This window comes from Doryrhamphus excisus, chromosome 15 (assembly GCF_030265055.1).
Source record: "Doryrhamphus excisus isolate RoL2022-K1 chromosome 15, RoL_Dexc_1.0, whole genome shotgun sequence".
Taxonomy (NCBI): Eukaryota; Metazoa; Chordata; class Actinopteri; order Syngnathiformes; family Syngnathidae; genus Doryrhamphus; species Doryrhamphus excisus.
In genome coordinates, this window is record NC_080480.1 from 16,091,529 (window position 1) to 16,108,649 (window position 17,121).

Genomic DNA, 17,121 nt, shown 5'->3' on the forward strand with positions numbered 1-17,121 from the left:
GATTTTAATGTTATTACATGCTAGAGATAACTAAAGATGTCTGACTTTGAATTGGAGAAGTTTAAAGTTGTTGTCATGCTAATATGCTACATTAGTCCAGACAATGCATGATATGCTGCTCAAACTAAAAAAAAAAAGATTTTAATGTTATTACACGCAAGGGATAACTAAAGATGTCTGACTTTGAATCGGAGAAGTTTAACGTCGTTGTCATGCTAATATGCTACTTTAGTCCAGACAATGCATGATATGCTGCTCGAACTAAAAAAAATTTTTTTGTTATTACACGCAAGGGATAACTAAAGATGTCTGACTTTGAATTGGAGACGTTTAACATTATCATGCTAATATGCTACATTAGTCCAGACAATGCATGATATGCTGCTTGAACTAAAAAAAAACAAAGATTTTAATGTTATTACACGCAAGGGATAACTAAAGATGTCTGACTTATAATTGGAGAAGTTTGAAGTTGTTGTCATGCTAATATGCTACTTTAGTCCAGACAATGCATGATATGCTGCTCGAACTACAAATTTTTTTTTGTTATTACACGCAAGAGATAACTAAAGATGTCTGACTTTGAATTGGAGAAGTTTAACGTTGTCATGCTAATATGCTACATTAGTCCAGATAATGCATGATATGCTGCTCAAACTAAAAAAAAAAAAAAGATTTTAATGTTATTACACGCAAGGGATAACTAAAGATGTCTGACTTTGTATGGGAGAAGTTTAACGTCGTTGTCATGCTAATATGCTACATTAGTCCAGACAATGCATGATATGCTGCTCGAACTAAAAAATAAAGATTTTAATGTTATTACATGCTAGAGATAACTAAAGATGTCTGACTTTGTATGGGAGAAGATTAACGTCGTTGTCATGCTAATATGCTACTTTAGTCCAGACAATGCATGACATGCTGCTCGAACTCAAAAAAAAATATTCGATGTTATTACACACAAGGGATAACTACAGATGTCTGACTTGGAATCGGAGAAGTTTAACGTCGTTGTCATGCTAATATGCTACATTAGTACAGACAATGCATGATATGCTGCTCAAACTAAAAAAAACATTTTAATGTTATTACACGCAAGGGATAACTAAAGATGTCTAACTTTGAATTGAAGAAGTTTGACGTAGTTGTCATGCTAACATGCTACTTTAGTCCAGACAATGCATGATATGCTGCTCGAACTAAAAAAAAGATTTTTATGTTATTACAAGCAAGGGATAACTAAAGATGTCTGACTTTGTATGGGAGAAGATTAACGTCGTTGTCATGCTAATATGCTACTTTAGTCCAGACAATGCATGATATGCTGCTCACACTAAAAAAAAAAGATTTTAATGTTATTACACGCAAGGGATAACTAAAGATGTCTGACTTATAATTGGAGAAGTATGAAGTCGTTGTCATGCTAATATGCTACATTAGTCCAGACAATGCATAACATGCTGCTCACTGAACGTGAACTTTCTATGTTAGACTAATTTGCACTCTCGAATTAAAAGACATCCCCCTACCCGTTGTGGCTTGGAAGTGTCCAATGAATGAGCTACACTGCGTCTGGCTCCACCCCTTCGGGCGCCTACTACAACCTGTATGACGGTGAAAGTGTAAACAAGGTAATTTGGTCCCATTGCCAAGTATAAAAATATAATAACATCACTAGAGGAAGCAAACACGTACTATTAAGAATAAAAAGGCAACAAAGCGCTATTTAAAGTCTAGCCTACAGCATAAATGTGTCTTTTCCTTTTCTTTTGTTTTGCTTCGGACATAAAGGCTCTCAAATTTATTAGCCCGTGAGGTCGCGATGGAGGCTAACACGGAAGCATCTGTGCACGCCTACGGGGCTTTGTCTTCTTTCCTCCCTCCTCATCTCGCCATGGTGGTCCGCGACTCACATCGTCTTGACGCCTTGTGGCCACGGAAAGCCACTCATGTATGAATGCTACTTTGTTTAACCGTGACTGCGGGACAAAAGACCGGAGAGGAGGAAGACGAGGAGGAGGATGAGGAGGAGGAGGACAGGGCTGTCCTGGGAGACACGGCACATGTCGGTGATGTAACATCTTGAAGACAAACGAAGCGAGAGACAAAGGCTGCTTGTCAAACCAGCGCTTGGAAACACTTTGACTTGTCCATCTGATTGGTCGCTAATGCGTGTAAGATCTTGCTGTTTTCTGCTCTTTGAGTCAAAAGAACAGCTTTTTTTTTCGGGATAGTGCATGATATGCTAAACTCGGGAAAAAAAAAAGAAGAAAATTAGTATAGTAGCGACACTTTGCTAACAAATGCTATTGCTTCGTTAGTCAAGACAGTGCATGATATGCTGCTTTATCACATACTACAGTATTAATTAGCCCTGTACCATAGAAAGCGCCCATGAATGATACGGGAAAAAAGGCCCAAATGATACTGTGTCAAAGCCCGGTGCAGTGATACTGATAAAAGATAGAGTTTAACCATGTCCAGTATCCACTCAGAGCGCGCTGCTCTGGTATCGTGCCCGTGAAACAACCAATCAGAGAACAGCGCACGAGCGTGAACACACACTATAAATATTTCTAGTGCTTCTCCAGTCACCAAAAAAACCCAAACTTATAGTCCAGGGTGTACCCCGGGATAGGCTCCAGCACCCCCGGGAAACCTCGTGAGAAAAAAAAGCGGTAGAAAATAAATGAATGAATGAATGGTTGTTAACCAAAAAACTTGCTAACCAGGGCGGATGTTAACCAAGGCATCACTGTATTTGGTGTCCTTCAATCTAATACTAAATTGGTCTCAAGCCTACCTTATCCTCACGAGGGTCGCGGGGGTGCTGGAGCCTATCCCAGCTGTCTTCGTGGCGAGAGGCGGGGGTACACCCTGGACTGGTGGCCAGCCAATCACAGGGCACATATGGACAAACAACCATTCACACTCACATTCATACCTATGGACCATTTGGAGTCGCTAATTAACCTAGCATGTTTTTTTTGGAATGTGGGAGGAAACCGGAGTACCCGGAGAAAACCCACGCATGCACGGGGGAGAACATGCAAACTCCACACAGAGAAGGCCGAGGAATTGGAATTGAACCCTGGTCTCCTAGCTGTGAGGTCTGCGTGCTAACCACTCGACCGCCGTGCAAAAACCCAAACTTGATTAATGGAACTTTAATTGTCAGACATTGATAAGATAAGACTGTTGATAAACTATTATGGTTGAAATATTTTTTGCAATTATTGTGTTTACACTGTTTAGATATAACACATGTAATAAAGTGAAAATTTTCAGGAAACAAAATGGTCTTTTGATTAAATAGTACGTGATAATAAGCTAAAAAAAAAATAAAAAAAATTACAAAAAATTACAAAAAATTACAAAAAATTACAAAAAATTACAAAAAATTACAAAAAATTACAAAAAATTAAAAAAAATTAAAAAAAATTAAAAAAAATTAAAAAAAAAAGATAATAAGCTCATGATTAAATAGTAATGTCTGGTATCAGGTCCAGTATCATGCCTCCAAGTGTCAGTATCAGCCCAAGACCGAAGGCCGAGCACAGACAAACCATGTGATAACCTATAAAGGATGACATTGCGGAATTTCCGGAAAATATCTCATGAAAAGTGATATGGCTTCATGTAAAAAAAAAAAAAATAAAAAAAAAAAAATAAAGACGCATTTTGACAATTTTTCTGTTTTTCATAAAGTTAGCATAAGTACAAATGTAGCATGACAATAAAAAGGGCAAAATGGAATACGCTAAATTAAAAATACAGCTCGGTTGTTTCTGTTTGTGTATGCGTGGCCTTTGTGTGACTCCAGCAGGGAGTTCTCCAGAACAGGAAGTATAAACAGCCAGCGTGACCCGAGAGCATCCCCTTGTCTGGGGGTTGGGCGAAGGGGGGGGGCATGTTGTATATGGAACAAGTACCAAAAATAACCCTTGTGTCCTTCCTTCTTGCTTGCTTTTTATTGGTGCAGATGCTCCATTGAGTGAAATTAGCGAGACATTCAAAGAGCTGCCAGCGTTTACAGTGACGCCGCCGCCGCCACCGCCACCGCCGCAGCAGCATCAGCGGGACAAAGGATGCGTTAACGGATGGAGCCAATTAGAACGGAGGGACTTGGACTCGTGGTGCTGTTTATGTTAGGCTGAATGATGGCATGTGACCGAGAAATAGAGGTTGTGACCTTTCAGAGAAGAAGAAGAAGAAGAAGAAGAAGAGGGGGGGCGGGTTGACACGGAGCTGATGAGATGGGAGTAATGTGTGCGTTTGCTAGCGGTGACTCACCACTGCACGAGCTGCAAAAATGCCCCCCTTCCCAAAAAAAAAAAAAAAAAAAAAAAAAAAAAAAATGTCCTCTCTCTCTCTACATGTAAATTCCACATTCCGTGCGTTCCGTCCTCCGGTCTGTGTTCTGCTACTTTGGGGCTGACCGTGTGCACCCATGTGTGCGCGCCCTGCCCCCTCATGCCCTGCCCCCATGTGACAAGGTGTCGGCCGGCGGTCCGTGAACCCCGGGTGTATGGGCCAATCGGGCGTGATAAAAAAAAGTGCGTGCGGTCCAAAAGAAAGGACATTTTGAAGTTTGCCGGAGTCATAAAATTTGTTTTTGTGGCTTCTTATACGACCTTTTTTGGGAACATCTGCATAAACGGCCATTGCTGTGAAATTAAAGTGTATTATATTGCGATAATGTTTTAAAAAACAGAATTCTAATCATGTAAAAAAAAAATTTAATCCTACAAATTAATTTCACAATGAAATTACTAAACAAAAACAAAAAAAAATATATATATATATAATTTTATTTTATAATTTCCACTATCAACACATGCAGCATCATATTGCTGTTTTGTCTTCTAACACTGTTAGAAGCAATTTGACCCATATTACCACCCTCCATTAAAACAGCCATAAATTGTATATTAAAGCGGCAGTAAAAATACTTTATTGGAGTCCTTAAAGTGTTTATGTTGCATCTCCCTCATTCTCCTTTCATATCAAATGTGATTTGTGTGTATTTTTAAGCTAAGTCGTTGCTATTAAGTAAACATCAATAAGATTTACTGCCTTTAATGGGAGCCCTGCTTATATTATAGGATATGTTTATGTCATATTTGCATCATATTCCACCAGTAGCTGCATATATTGGAATACTACAATGAAATATTAAGGATCAAATCATCAGGTTGCTTCTTTTAAGTGTATTTTGACAACTATATGCGCCTACAGAATGAATGAAAAACAAAATTAATGTATTTATGTTACAAAAAATTTATATTTTTCTGTGATTCATTAAAAGTAAACACTTCATTTTTGGAGTGCAGTTAACAAATAAACAAATAAAGTGGCTTTAAGACATTTTTAACACAATTTAAATGGTTATCATCCTCACAGTGTAGTCCCTACAATACGATTATTATAACAAACACAACTAAAAATATGGATAAAGTAATAATAATATCGTAAATAATGGATATAACATATGTTAAAGGTGTTAAGGTAACATAATACAAGCGCGCCAAGCTAGCTTAAAAGGAAATATTAGTTAAAAGTTTCTTTTGACAAAAGTGTAATGCGTCGTGACATAGAAAAACTACAACAATACATACAGCCAACACAAGGGGGCGCCAATGTGCCAAAACGCTTGACAGCAAAACAACAGCAATTATGAAATGAAAAAAACGTATATTCCAAACAACAAAAAAGACTAAAGATAAAGTTTCCTGTAGGTAAAAGTGCATTAATCCTTGTTGTCTAGCATTCCGAAAATCTATTTTGGAACATTATGACTAAGGACGAGCCCCAAAGTGCGGAGGCAGGGTCATAAAAGCGTTAGCTCATCACCCACGCCAGGCAAATAAAGTTTGGTGTCAGCGAGCTCGACCCTGAATCAAAGGCCTCACTCACGCTCGCTGTCACGTTGTGTGGCTCCGCCCTCTCCACCACCCCCTTCCCGCCAACCAACCCCCCCCCCCCACCCGAAGGGTAGTGGCATAAGACCTGTCACCCTGCATCACAGCCCCGCTCCGCGACGGCCCGAGCTCGTATGTAAATGTGTCAGCACGCACCGAATCACGAGTGCGGCGTATCACTTTGAATATGCATGCTCAACAATGACTGGAGCGTAAACATCCAAGCATGTGTGTGTGTGTGTGTGTGTGTGTGTGTGCTTGCGGGGGGCGCTCCCGTATGTACGTCTGAGTCCATCGCGGTATGTTACAGTGACATTCCCGGTGGGAAGGTGCGGCACAAGCGCTTTTTCCTTTGCTAGACTGCCCATTTTGCCTTAAACGGGCGAAGGCTAGGTGACGTCCTGCTTCATCTGCACGCACTTTTCATCCCTTCTTCTTTGTTATTCATCGGTTTTACTCAATCAACCGTTTTTTCATAACAGGGACTGGTAGTGATTCCAGATGTTATGTAAGAACCAGACAAAAAAAACATCAACAAAGCAGGACTGCTGTTTGGCTGCCGCAGAGTCAATACAAAGCGCAACATGAATACATTGTAGGGGACTTCAACTGGAGGCCCGTGGGCCGATTATGTATACACCAGTCATTACTCGCACTAAGACCCATTCATCGTTGCACTAAAACAGGGGTCTTTAACACGCGGCCCGCGGGCCAAATGTGGCACGCAGGACACTAGTTTGAGGCCCCCGCCTTGATATGAAAGTTTAATGTTAGTGCAGGCCCGCGCAAGTTTGATATGGATGCTGTATGGTATCATGTACCCAGAAAAAAACTATTACGTTTGATTAATGTTCATGTTAAAGGTTAAATAACTGTTAATAGTTATACTCCCTATCCGTGTGGAAGTGGTACTAGTGCTATTTGGCTAGCATAGGCAAGTTTAGAGAGATTTTCTGGGATTAAAGGTTTTCTTTTGAGTGAAATGGTCTACGTCAGGGGTCTCAAACACGCGGCCCGTGGGCCAAATGTGGCCCGCAGGACACTAGTTTGAGGCCCCCGCCTTGATATGAAAGTTTAATGTTAGTTAGTATGAATGCTGTATGGTATCATGTACCCAGAAAAAAATTATTACGTTTGATTAATGTTCATGTTAAAGGTTAAATAACTGTTAATAGTTATTCTCCCTATCCGTGTGGAAGTGGTAAGTTTTTGGCTATTTAAGTTTAAAGGAAATAACTTGAAGGCTACCGTTTAGGTCGCTAGCTCTCTAGTTTGCGAGTTAGCATGTGTCTCAAGTGTCCCTGCAGTTGCGCAATATGTTGTAAATAAAAAAAAAGTATAAATGTGACTATAATCGTGTTTTGTCATGTCCCACCAACTATATGTGGTTTCTTAAGTTTTTATTATTTGCTGTTTTATTATTATTATTATTATTATTATATTTATTTATTACTGATTGATTTTCTTTATTCTTGATTTGTTTATTTATTTTCATCTTATTTTGTGCAGAAAAATAAAAATTAACATATTTGAGAACAGTGGAATGTTTTATCTGAGCTTTTATTGTAGAAAATCGGAACCAAAGCAAAGTTTATTAATTTTTCTGTTTTTAATAAATGCGTTTGGTTTTTTTTTTTTGAAAACCTGATGCGGCCTAGCCTTGCCCAGACCCTAGCTCCAGTGGCCCCCAGGTAAATTGAGTTTGAGACCCCTGCACTAAAATTAATATATTTGCAATATGTCTGCCCCTGTATATGCTCCTGTGCAATATCATGTGTATATTTGGATATCTTGTATATATCTTGTTAAACTCTCTTTTTTTACTCTTTGTATACCTTTTTAACTTGACTATTGCACTGAAAGGAGAAGCTCTCCAATCTGGTTGTACATCTTGTATAATGACAATAAAGGCCATTCCATTCCATTCCATTCCATTACTAAAGACAGCATCGCATTCCTTCTCCAATAGAGGATCTTTGGAGGAGGGCCGAAAGAGCAACACAACACTCCTGTTAGAAGATCTCTGACAGGCCGTTTATGCAGTAGATTCCTAAAAACAGCAAAAATGCCGTCAAAACGTTATGTGGTCTGGATTGGAGATTCGGACCAGAGTTGAGCATTTGTTGACATTTTTGGTGATGCGGGCGTTTTTCGTGGCGTCACAGGCCCAACACGTGCGCGGCAGCACGACTGCAAACACGGCCACTTTTTTGCGAAGGGTCAAGTCCGTCTTCAGGGCACGTTTTTCCCTCGGTAGTCATCCTTGAGTCACGGACTACACAGACGACCGTCTTTTTCAACAGTTACGACGACTAAAAGAGCGGAATGTTTTTCAAAGTGAGCTCTATTATGAAAACTATTGACGCCAAAAAAAACGACCCCCCCCCCCCGTCCATCCGCTATCCAGGCTTTAAAACGAGCCGCAAACGATCACTCGAGGCCCGGTGGTGGGGCGAAAGGCGTCCAGTTTACAGCCGTGACCTCTTAGAGGCGTCCAAAAAAGCACGACGCGTCCTCCTTCTGCCGCTGCTTCACAGCGACTGGCAAACCAGAAAAGGCAGAGCAACGCACGGTGGTGTCAGGCGGAGGGAATCCAGACTCGTTGGCAGGAATAAAGACGCCGTTTCCCCTCAGCGAGCCGCACTCGGAGGATTAGTGCTGGCAGTGTGCTCACGTCTGCCAAACAAGATATAAACATAATACCTTGATATTCCACATTGCTCGACGCCAGTTTTAAAAACATAAAACGCGCCAATCCACCGGGAACCGTCATCATCATCATCATCATAGTCGTCGCATGTTGTTGACACTTTACACCGCACACCTGCCACTCACACATGAATGGATGTGTTTAATTGCCCCCCCGAATCCTTAGTCCCCATTGTGTGTATTTTAAATCCCCAATGAAGCGCGTGGTTGACTTTAAAAGCGTCCTGCAGGCATTGGACTCAAACACTACCAACCTCTGATAAACACTTCATGCGATTAGGCAGAGATGGGAAGAAGTATTTGATCCCCTGCTAACTTTTTGTGGTTGCTTTAATAACACAAAATACAGTGATGCCTTGGTTAACATCCGCCCTGGTTAGCAAGTTTTTTGGTTAACAACCATTCATTCATTCATTTATTTTCTACCACTTTTTTTCCTCACGAGGGTCGTGGGGGTGCTGGAGCCTATCCCAGCTGTCTTTTCGGGGGCGAGAGGCGGGGTACACTCCGGACTGGTGGCCAGCCAATCACAGGGCACATATAGACAAACAACCATTCACACTCACATTCATACCTTTGGACAATTTGGAGTCGCTAATTAACCTAGCATGTTTTTGGAATGTGGGAGGAAACTGGAGTACCCGGAGAAAACCCACACATGCACGGGGAGAACATGCAAACGCCACACAGAGATGGCCGAGGGTGGAACTGAACCCTGGTCTCCTAGCTGTGAGGTCTGCGCGCTAACCACTCTACCGCCGTGCCGCCCGGTTAACATTCATTCAATTTCTACCGCTTTTTCCTCACAAGGGTCGCAGGGGTGCTGGAGCCTATCCCAGCTGTCTTCGGGGGCGAGAGGCGGGGTACACCCTGGACTGGTGGCCAGCCAATCACAGGGCACATATAGACAAACAACCATTCACACTCACATTCATACCTATGGACAATTTGGAGTCGCTAATTAACCTAGCATGTTTTTGGAATGTGGGAATTGAACCCTGGTCTCCTAGCTGTGAGGTCTGTACGCTAAGCACTTGACCGCCGTGCCGCCCGGTTTGGGATACATGACCGCAAAAACACAATTTGACAATTTGGAGTGGCTAATTAACCTAGCATGTTTTTGGAATGTGGGAGGAAACCGGAATACCCGGAGAAAAACCCACGCATGCACGGGGAGAACATGCAAACTCCACACAGAGGGTGGAATTGAACCCTGGTCTCCTAGCTGTGAGGTCTGCGCGCTAACCACTTGACCGCCGTGCCGCCCGGTTAACAACCAAATTTTGCTTGTTTAGCAAGCTAGATGTCATCCTGTTTGTTTACACCGCCATCTTGGATAATGCGCATAATACAAACAAGGATGCAAAAAAATTAGGGTGGACCAAAATGTATTTCTACTTCTAATGTACATACAAAGCATCAACTTAATCCATATAATAATCCGGCTCACGTCACATAAAAGACCGAGGGGAACCAGAAAGCCATGAATGAATAAATATGACATCATTGTGGTTATTTTACTATAAAGCAATAAGTCCCTGCAGCCATGCATTATGCACTTTAAAAGGTTACAAGCACATCTAATAGGCCTTCAGCTTGACGGAGCGTCATTAATTGCCCCCCCCCTCTCACTCCCATCAACACCACCTCCAGCAGCAGCAGCAGCCCTCCCTTGAGTGTTATTGGTCTGTAAGTAAATTCTTACGGTAGACGGTGATATCGATCCTGGTAAAATGGTCATCACACGTGTTATTAAAAGCCAAGTATCATTAAGCGTGGATGGATGCTTTTAAAATAAATCAGCACAACACCTCCACAGAGAAGACATGGCATCTGTAAAGCTGGCAGTGACTTATAATAATATATAGTTTATTGTAATATAATTATTTTGTATGTGTTGACACTAAAATATGAATATTTTTGTCATTTTCTTGTAATTTTTCAAATTTGCCAGGTACTTTGTACACCTTGTATTTGCTATAATCATCGGCTAGCTACTAGCCGGCTAGCTACTAGCTTCACCACACAATCATCCACGACATTTTTCAGACATCACACTTTTAAAATTTTGCTAAAAGAAATATTTGTCATATTTTGACCCTCTTGTACAACCAAAACTGCCTTAGCTAACATTAGCTTAGCAGGTAAAAAAAAAAAAAAAAGTTACTTTCAACTGCTGCGTCTCCCCCTATCAAACACAAATTCGGCAAAATTTAAGCTAGCTAGTGAGCAACGCACTTACAGTTATTTTTACAAAATAAAACACCCCCTTACTTTTCTCATACAAAAAAAAAACATCGTGATAAATCACTGCTTTTACTTTGAAAACAAGAAACGAACCAACTCGCAATATATCCTGTTTGGACTGATATCGTCCCGGTGACGTCATGTCGTGTTGCATTCTGGGTAATTTGGGTATGAGTACTAAACTGACGATACATACTCAACATTTCTGGCGAATGCAGCATTCAAACAAATTGAATAATTACCAAAATGTCCATGTTTAATACTGTAAATATTCCTAAAAATCAATTAAAACGGTGGCTTTGTCCTTGGTTGCCATGGTGATGGTAATACCCAGGAAGTGGAACATTTGTAAGGACAATTATCTACCAGCAAGCAGTTTTCAAAGGGTGAGGAGGCGGAGTCTTTGGAAATAAACGTTTGTCATTTCTTCACAGTAACGAGATTTTGGACCGGCGGGGGGGTTGCACCAGAAAGGCTTTGATTGGGGTGAAAGGTCACCCAGGAGCCCTGTGGTCAGGTGGTGTGTTTCATGGCTGCCGTACACAATCTGCGCCTCATCTGTCTTTAAGTGCCAACAACGCAAGGCTTGACGACAACCCCCCTCCCCACAACCACTTCGCATATCCGTCCTCTCCAGTGCTCCTGCGGGGGGGGGGGTGGTACAAAAGAGGCGGGGCATGTGGCGACAGAGATGGAGTACTTTGCAGAAAGAGTTCATATAATAAATTGTTCAGGCTGTGAAGATGAGCGGAGGGGGGTCGGGGAAAGGGGGGGGGTGTACAGTAAACGCATCACATCCATACGTTATAAAGACCTCCCCAGCGTGAAGGTCTCGCTATTTGGCCACGGAGGCAAAAATCCATCACACTTTTCTTTGAAAATTTCATATCCATAAACGCTCATTTTCTGCAGCACGGAAAAGGGGGGGAAGTCATCACGGCAGCTTCCTGTGGGGGCCGGCGCCAAGCGCAAAGCCACTTTTCATCACGCTGAACGATGCCAGGTGTGGGTCGCCTCCCTTGGTTAACCGTGCTGAATGATAGTGACGGGATGAAGTGGAATGGGGGTGGGGGGGGGGGGTTGGGATGATGAGATGATGCGGCTGCTTAGAGAAAATGTATGGCGGCAACGCGGTCGCTGGCCACAACATTAGGCACACCTTTCCCTTTAATATGGAACTAGAATTAGCTGAGGAGGATGACAAATATATATATAAATATATGATCATATATAAAAAAATACAATAATTTTAATTACATTTTAATTTGAAGCTACTGGTTATTTTAAATAAATAAATATATGATCATATATAAAAAATACAATAATTTTAATTACATTTTAATTTTAAGCTACTGGTTATTTTAAATAGATAAATATATGATCATATATAAAAAATACAATAATTTTAATTAAATTTTAATTTTAAGCTACTGGTTATTTTAAATAGATAAATATATGATCATATATAAAAAATACAATAATTTTAATTAAATTTTAATTTTAAGCTACTGGTTATTTTAAATAAATAAATATATGATCATATATAAAAAATACAATAATTTTAATTAAATTTTAAGCTACTGGTTATTTTAAATAAATAAATATATGATCATATATAAAAAATACAATAATTTTAATTACATTTTAATTTTAAGCTACTGTGGCAGTTTGCATCGACTAACCTCAAGTCTTTACACTTTTTCCGCAATCTAATTTTCCCCAAATAACAATTTAATTTTGTTTTGTTTATCACAATATTATGACTTTAAAAAAAATAATAATTTTTGGTTTTAATTTTGTAGTTGAGACCCGGGTTCGATTCCACCCTCGGCACATCTCTGTGTGGGTTTTCTCCGGGTACTCCGGTTCCCTCCCACATTCCTAGCAAACATGCTACGTTAATTAGCGACTCCAAATTGTCCATAGGTATGAATGTGAGTGTGAATGGTTGTTTGTCTATATGTGCCCTGTGATTGGCTGGCCACTAGTCCGGGGTATACTCCACCTCTCGCCAGAAGACAGTTGGGATAGGCTCCAGCACCCCCCCCCACCCTCGTGAGGATAAGCGGTAGAAAATTAATAAATGAATGAATATTGTAGTTTGGACACCCATGGACTCCATCATAATGAGAGCTAGCATGTTGACCTCTGATGTAGCTAAGTGAAGCTAACACAAACATTTTTGACTTAAAGAAAAACTGCAATATCAGAAAAGACAATATCGGACATCCCTAATTATTATTATTATTATTATCAACCTTGTTACAGACATTGAACTACGTTACTGGTTTATTGAAACCTTGCCACACCACAGCAGCTAGCTACTAGCCGGCTAGCTACTAGCCTTCACCACACAATCATCCACGCTCACAACGCCTCTTTAACTCTTCTTTAACTGGCATTTCGGACATTTTTCAGATATCACACTTTTAAAATTTTGCTAAAAGAAATATTTGTCATATTTTGACCCTATTGTACAACCAAAACTGCCTTATCTAACATTAGCTTAGCAGGTAAAAAAAAAAAAGAAAAGTTACTTTCAACTGCTGCGTTTCTCCTAAATCCATCACAATGCTGCTGTACATGTTTACATAATAATACCGTTTTATTATAACCATAACAAAAATATGTGCAGGTGAAAAAAACTGCTTGTTATTCCAATTGTGGTTTAGAAGTGGAGATGTTTCTAACCACCCCCCCCCCCCCCCCTCTTGTAAAGCCAAATAAGGTCGTCTAAATATTAGAAACGGCTCCCAGTCAGCCTCTGAAGAAATGTGGAGCCGACGTCAAGATGTTATTTGTTTATACTCCAAAACTCAATCAATAAAAATATGCATTTTTAGACACGACAACCGCTTATTGTTCAGTCAAAAATAAGCGTTATTATCTTTGCATGTATTAATTGTGTGTAAACTGATTAATATTCAATTGTAAAAAATGTAGCTGAGGTGCGTTCAAGTATTGCTGCAAAAACAAAAGATCTTTCAAATTTTCCATTCAAACCCCGCCTTGTCAGGCACGTGCAAAGGGGGCGCCAATTAAGAAGCGCGTGCACACAGCCCTAATGAACCAAGTGTGTGTCAGGTATATGATAGCACCCCCCCACCCCCACCCCCTCCCACCCCCAATATTATGCATTATGGCATAATATTGGCATTAAGTTGAATTCCAATATCACCTATTGTAAAGAAGACACAGTGGCGCCGAGGAGCGCGTGCACGACACCCCACAGCACGAGGTCACAGGTTCGGAACCCGAATGGACTTTCTCGTGGGTCGAGCTAAAGCTAAATAAAAACAAAGAAAATAAAGGTTGCTTACCGCTATGCGAGTCTGTGAAGATGCTTTAAGGATTCAAGAAGATGATGAAGAAGAAGATGATGATGATGATGAAGACCACCAAGAGGAGGTTTGGACTTGGTTCGGTCCAAACTTGAAGATCCGCAGGACTTCTTAGGTGGCTCGGCGTGCGTTCTTTGGATTATTTCAGTTCTTCCCCCTCCACTCTTCTTTTGTCCATTGCCTCAGTGGTGGTCACTATGTGGTCTGCTGCGTAAAAGCGCTGGCAGAATCCCCGCGGGCCCGCTCCGTTACAGCGGCGGTACCGGATAATAATAATGATGATGATGATGGTGGTGGTGGTGGTGATGGTGGTAGTGGGGTCATTTTGGCGTGGACCGAACCTTCTGGTGTTTTTGCTCCTCCACAATACGAGCGCCGATTCGCTCATCGAGTACACGAGCTCACATGTGCCGCCTGGTTCCGGTATTGTCTCCCGCCTCCTCGGCTCATCATCGCCCCGGTGTGTAGGACCGCGGAGTGGCCGATCTGTTGATCACCGGAGAGCAGTGCGCGTAGCTCGGGTGGGCTGGAGGTCCTCCTCGGTTCTTATTTATCTGGACCGGGTGTTTTCTGCCTTCTTCTTGCGACCGCTGTCGAACCGGGGATCCGCTTGAGTGACAGGTCGGAGGAAAGGGGAGGGGAGGGGGGGCGGGGGGTTCTCTGGCAGGGCTCGTCTCCGCTGCTGAGCAGGCGCGTGCGCATCTGTGACCGTGCGCGCTCGCGATGGGTCAGCTTCTGCTTAATAAGAAAGAGAAAGATATTATTGATTTGTATTGTTTAAAATATAAAAACTTAAAATATTGATATTGACTTAAAACTGTGATTCATTTTATTATATTTATTATCATTATATTATATTTATATCATTTTATTACATTTTATAATTAGAAATTGTTTATCAACAAAGGCTTTATTTGCTGTTATTGAGCTTTACACACAATATAGAAAATGTGGGGATACATTTTAGTAGTATTTATTGTTTTATTATTATTATTATTAATTATTAAAATATGTCTGCTAATAATGGAGTTTGAAAATTGATCAACATATTTTCAAATGACCACAAAGTTGCCTGTTATTATTTTTCAGACAAATACACCACATGGTGGCACTATTAGGAAATACCCCCCCCCCCCAAAAAAATGGAAATAACCCATACATCTCGGATGGACTTGAAGTTTCTCACACAGCCGTAACCTTAAGGCAAATCATTAGGCACACCTACAAAGAAGGATGTTGTGGTGTAGCAGGAAGAGACAAGTGTGATTGAGTCCCAGACCCTCACAGGCGGGGTATGTGGGGGGGGGGGTGGCGACAAGGCCTCATGACAGGACGAGATCAAGGACAGGTAAGAGCGGTGTGATGGATTGACCACGGAGCAGGAAGGTGACTGATGAGGTGGTGGAGAGCAGATGGGATAACAACTAAAAAAGGTCCGTCTTGGACCTCTACTGGGGATGGGGGGGTGAAAAAAAAAAAAAAAAAAAAACGTCTCTCGATCTTGGTCTATATTTAGCACCGGGACCACAGATTGTAACGAGCGCTCCGGGCTCTCGCGTTCAGACCGGCAAGAAGAGCGGCTGCCATCCGTCTCATGGCTGCGGGCAGGGAACAGTGCCGGCTCACGCCAGAGCGCCGGAGGAGTGATGGAGGTCACGTCAGCTGAAGTCAACCTTTCCTGTTGGCTGGGCCTCACAGCGGGATGGTGGGGGTGTCGGGACATTTAACAGAACACAAAAATGCAATAGAAATTCCCAAACGTGTAGAGCAACGATAGATTATTAGCATCATCCATCTTCCATCCATTAGTCAGAAAATGAACACTTCCTGAACGAATCGGCCAGAGAATTTTTACAGAGGGGGTCTTTACACTTTTTCATTTTTCCCAACCTATTCCTGGCATTCCAGGAATACACAGGTGTCCTGAAACCACAGTTTGTGTTGTTTCTGCAAGTCCATGCAATGTGGGAAAATAGCACGACCAATACCAGGATTGATGCAGAGGCCAACGTCAGCCATGTTGGATGCTTCCTGTTCCATCACCTGCTGGACTGTGGAAGTGGTGGGGTGTCAAGACGGGGGTTTGGGTAGGGGGCATTTGGCGTTGATAGACTGAATGGTTTGGACACCAGAGTCCTATGGAAGTGTGTCAAGACAAGTCCATCCATCATCACTTGTAGCGTAGCTCTGCTCGCCACGTGAAAGACAGTCAGTTCCGCTCCCCGATGGCGTTCTTCTCTGTGGTCCCAACGACGTTTGAGATGAAGTCTAAGTTCATATTGAACTTATTTGCATATCATAAAGAGCATAAATATTTAAAACGAACATGGCAAGTCTTCAGCGTCTTCTCTGTGTTGTGTTGCATCAGTCACTCTGGTTTCAGTCACACAAGCCAAAGTTTGGCTTGATCCCACCCTCCCTCCCTCCCTCCGTCCCCCCCGCCTGCCTCCACTCATCTCTCAGCCTGTCCATCAGTCACGGCCCACACAGTGTCGCCGGTCGGCACGCCAATCAGACACATGACCTCGAGCTCACCGCAGTGTAAAGCCAAAAAGTTAACACTGTACATGAGACTGTGTGAAAGTCCCTAATGATTATTTAACATGAATATTATAAACAGAAAAATATTAATATAGCCTATCTCTATGAATGTCTTACCTGATGTTTAATTCGGATTCAGATTTGAAAAAAATTTTTTTAACCATATTGAGAGGGGACATAGTGTTTCCGATTATGGTATAACCCTGGGGTGGGGCCCAGGGGCACTAAAAAAAATACAATTTAACAAGATAAGATAAGCATTTTTTCGTCCCTCAGTGGGGAAATTTTCATTTTTATTTATTTTTTAATTTTTTTTAAGATAAGAAGAACAAAATGGAAAAATATGAAAAAATCAGTAG

The 17,121-nt window shown here is 41.5% G+C and overlaps 1 protein-coding gene across 1 annotated transcript in view; it reads right to left on the reverse strand.

The window, feature by feature from the left end:
* Positions 1 to 14,911, reverse strand: part of gjc1 (gap junction protein gamma 1) — a 44,730-nt gene extending 29,819 nt beyond the window's left edge. The window contains exon 1 of the mRNA XM_058049743.1: positions 14,201 to 14,911. The gene's annotated coding sequence lies outside the window, so the exon portion shown is untranslated. The remainder of the gene's footprint in view (positions 1 to 14,200) is intronic.
* Positions 14,912 to 17,121: the final 2,210 nt, after the last annotated feature.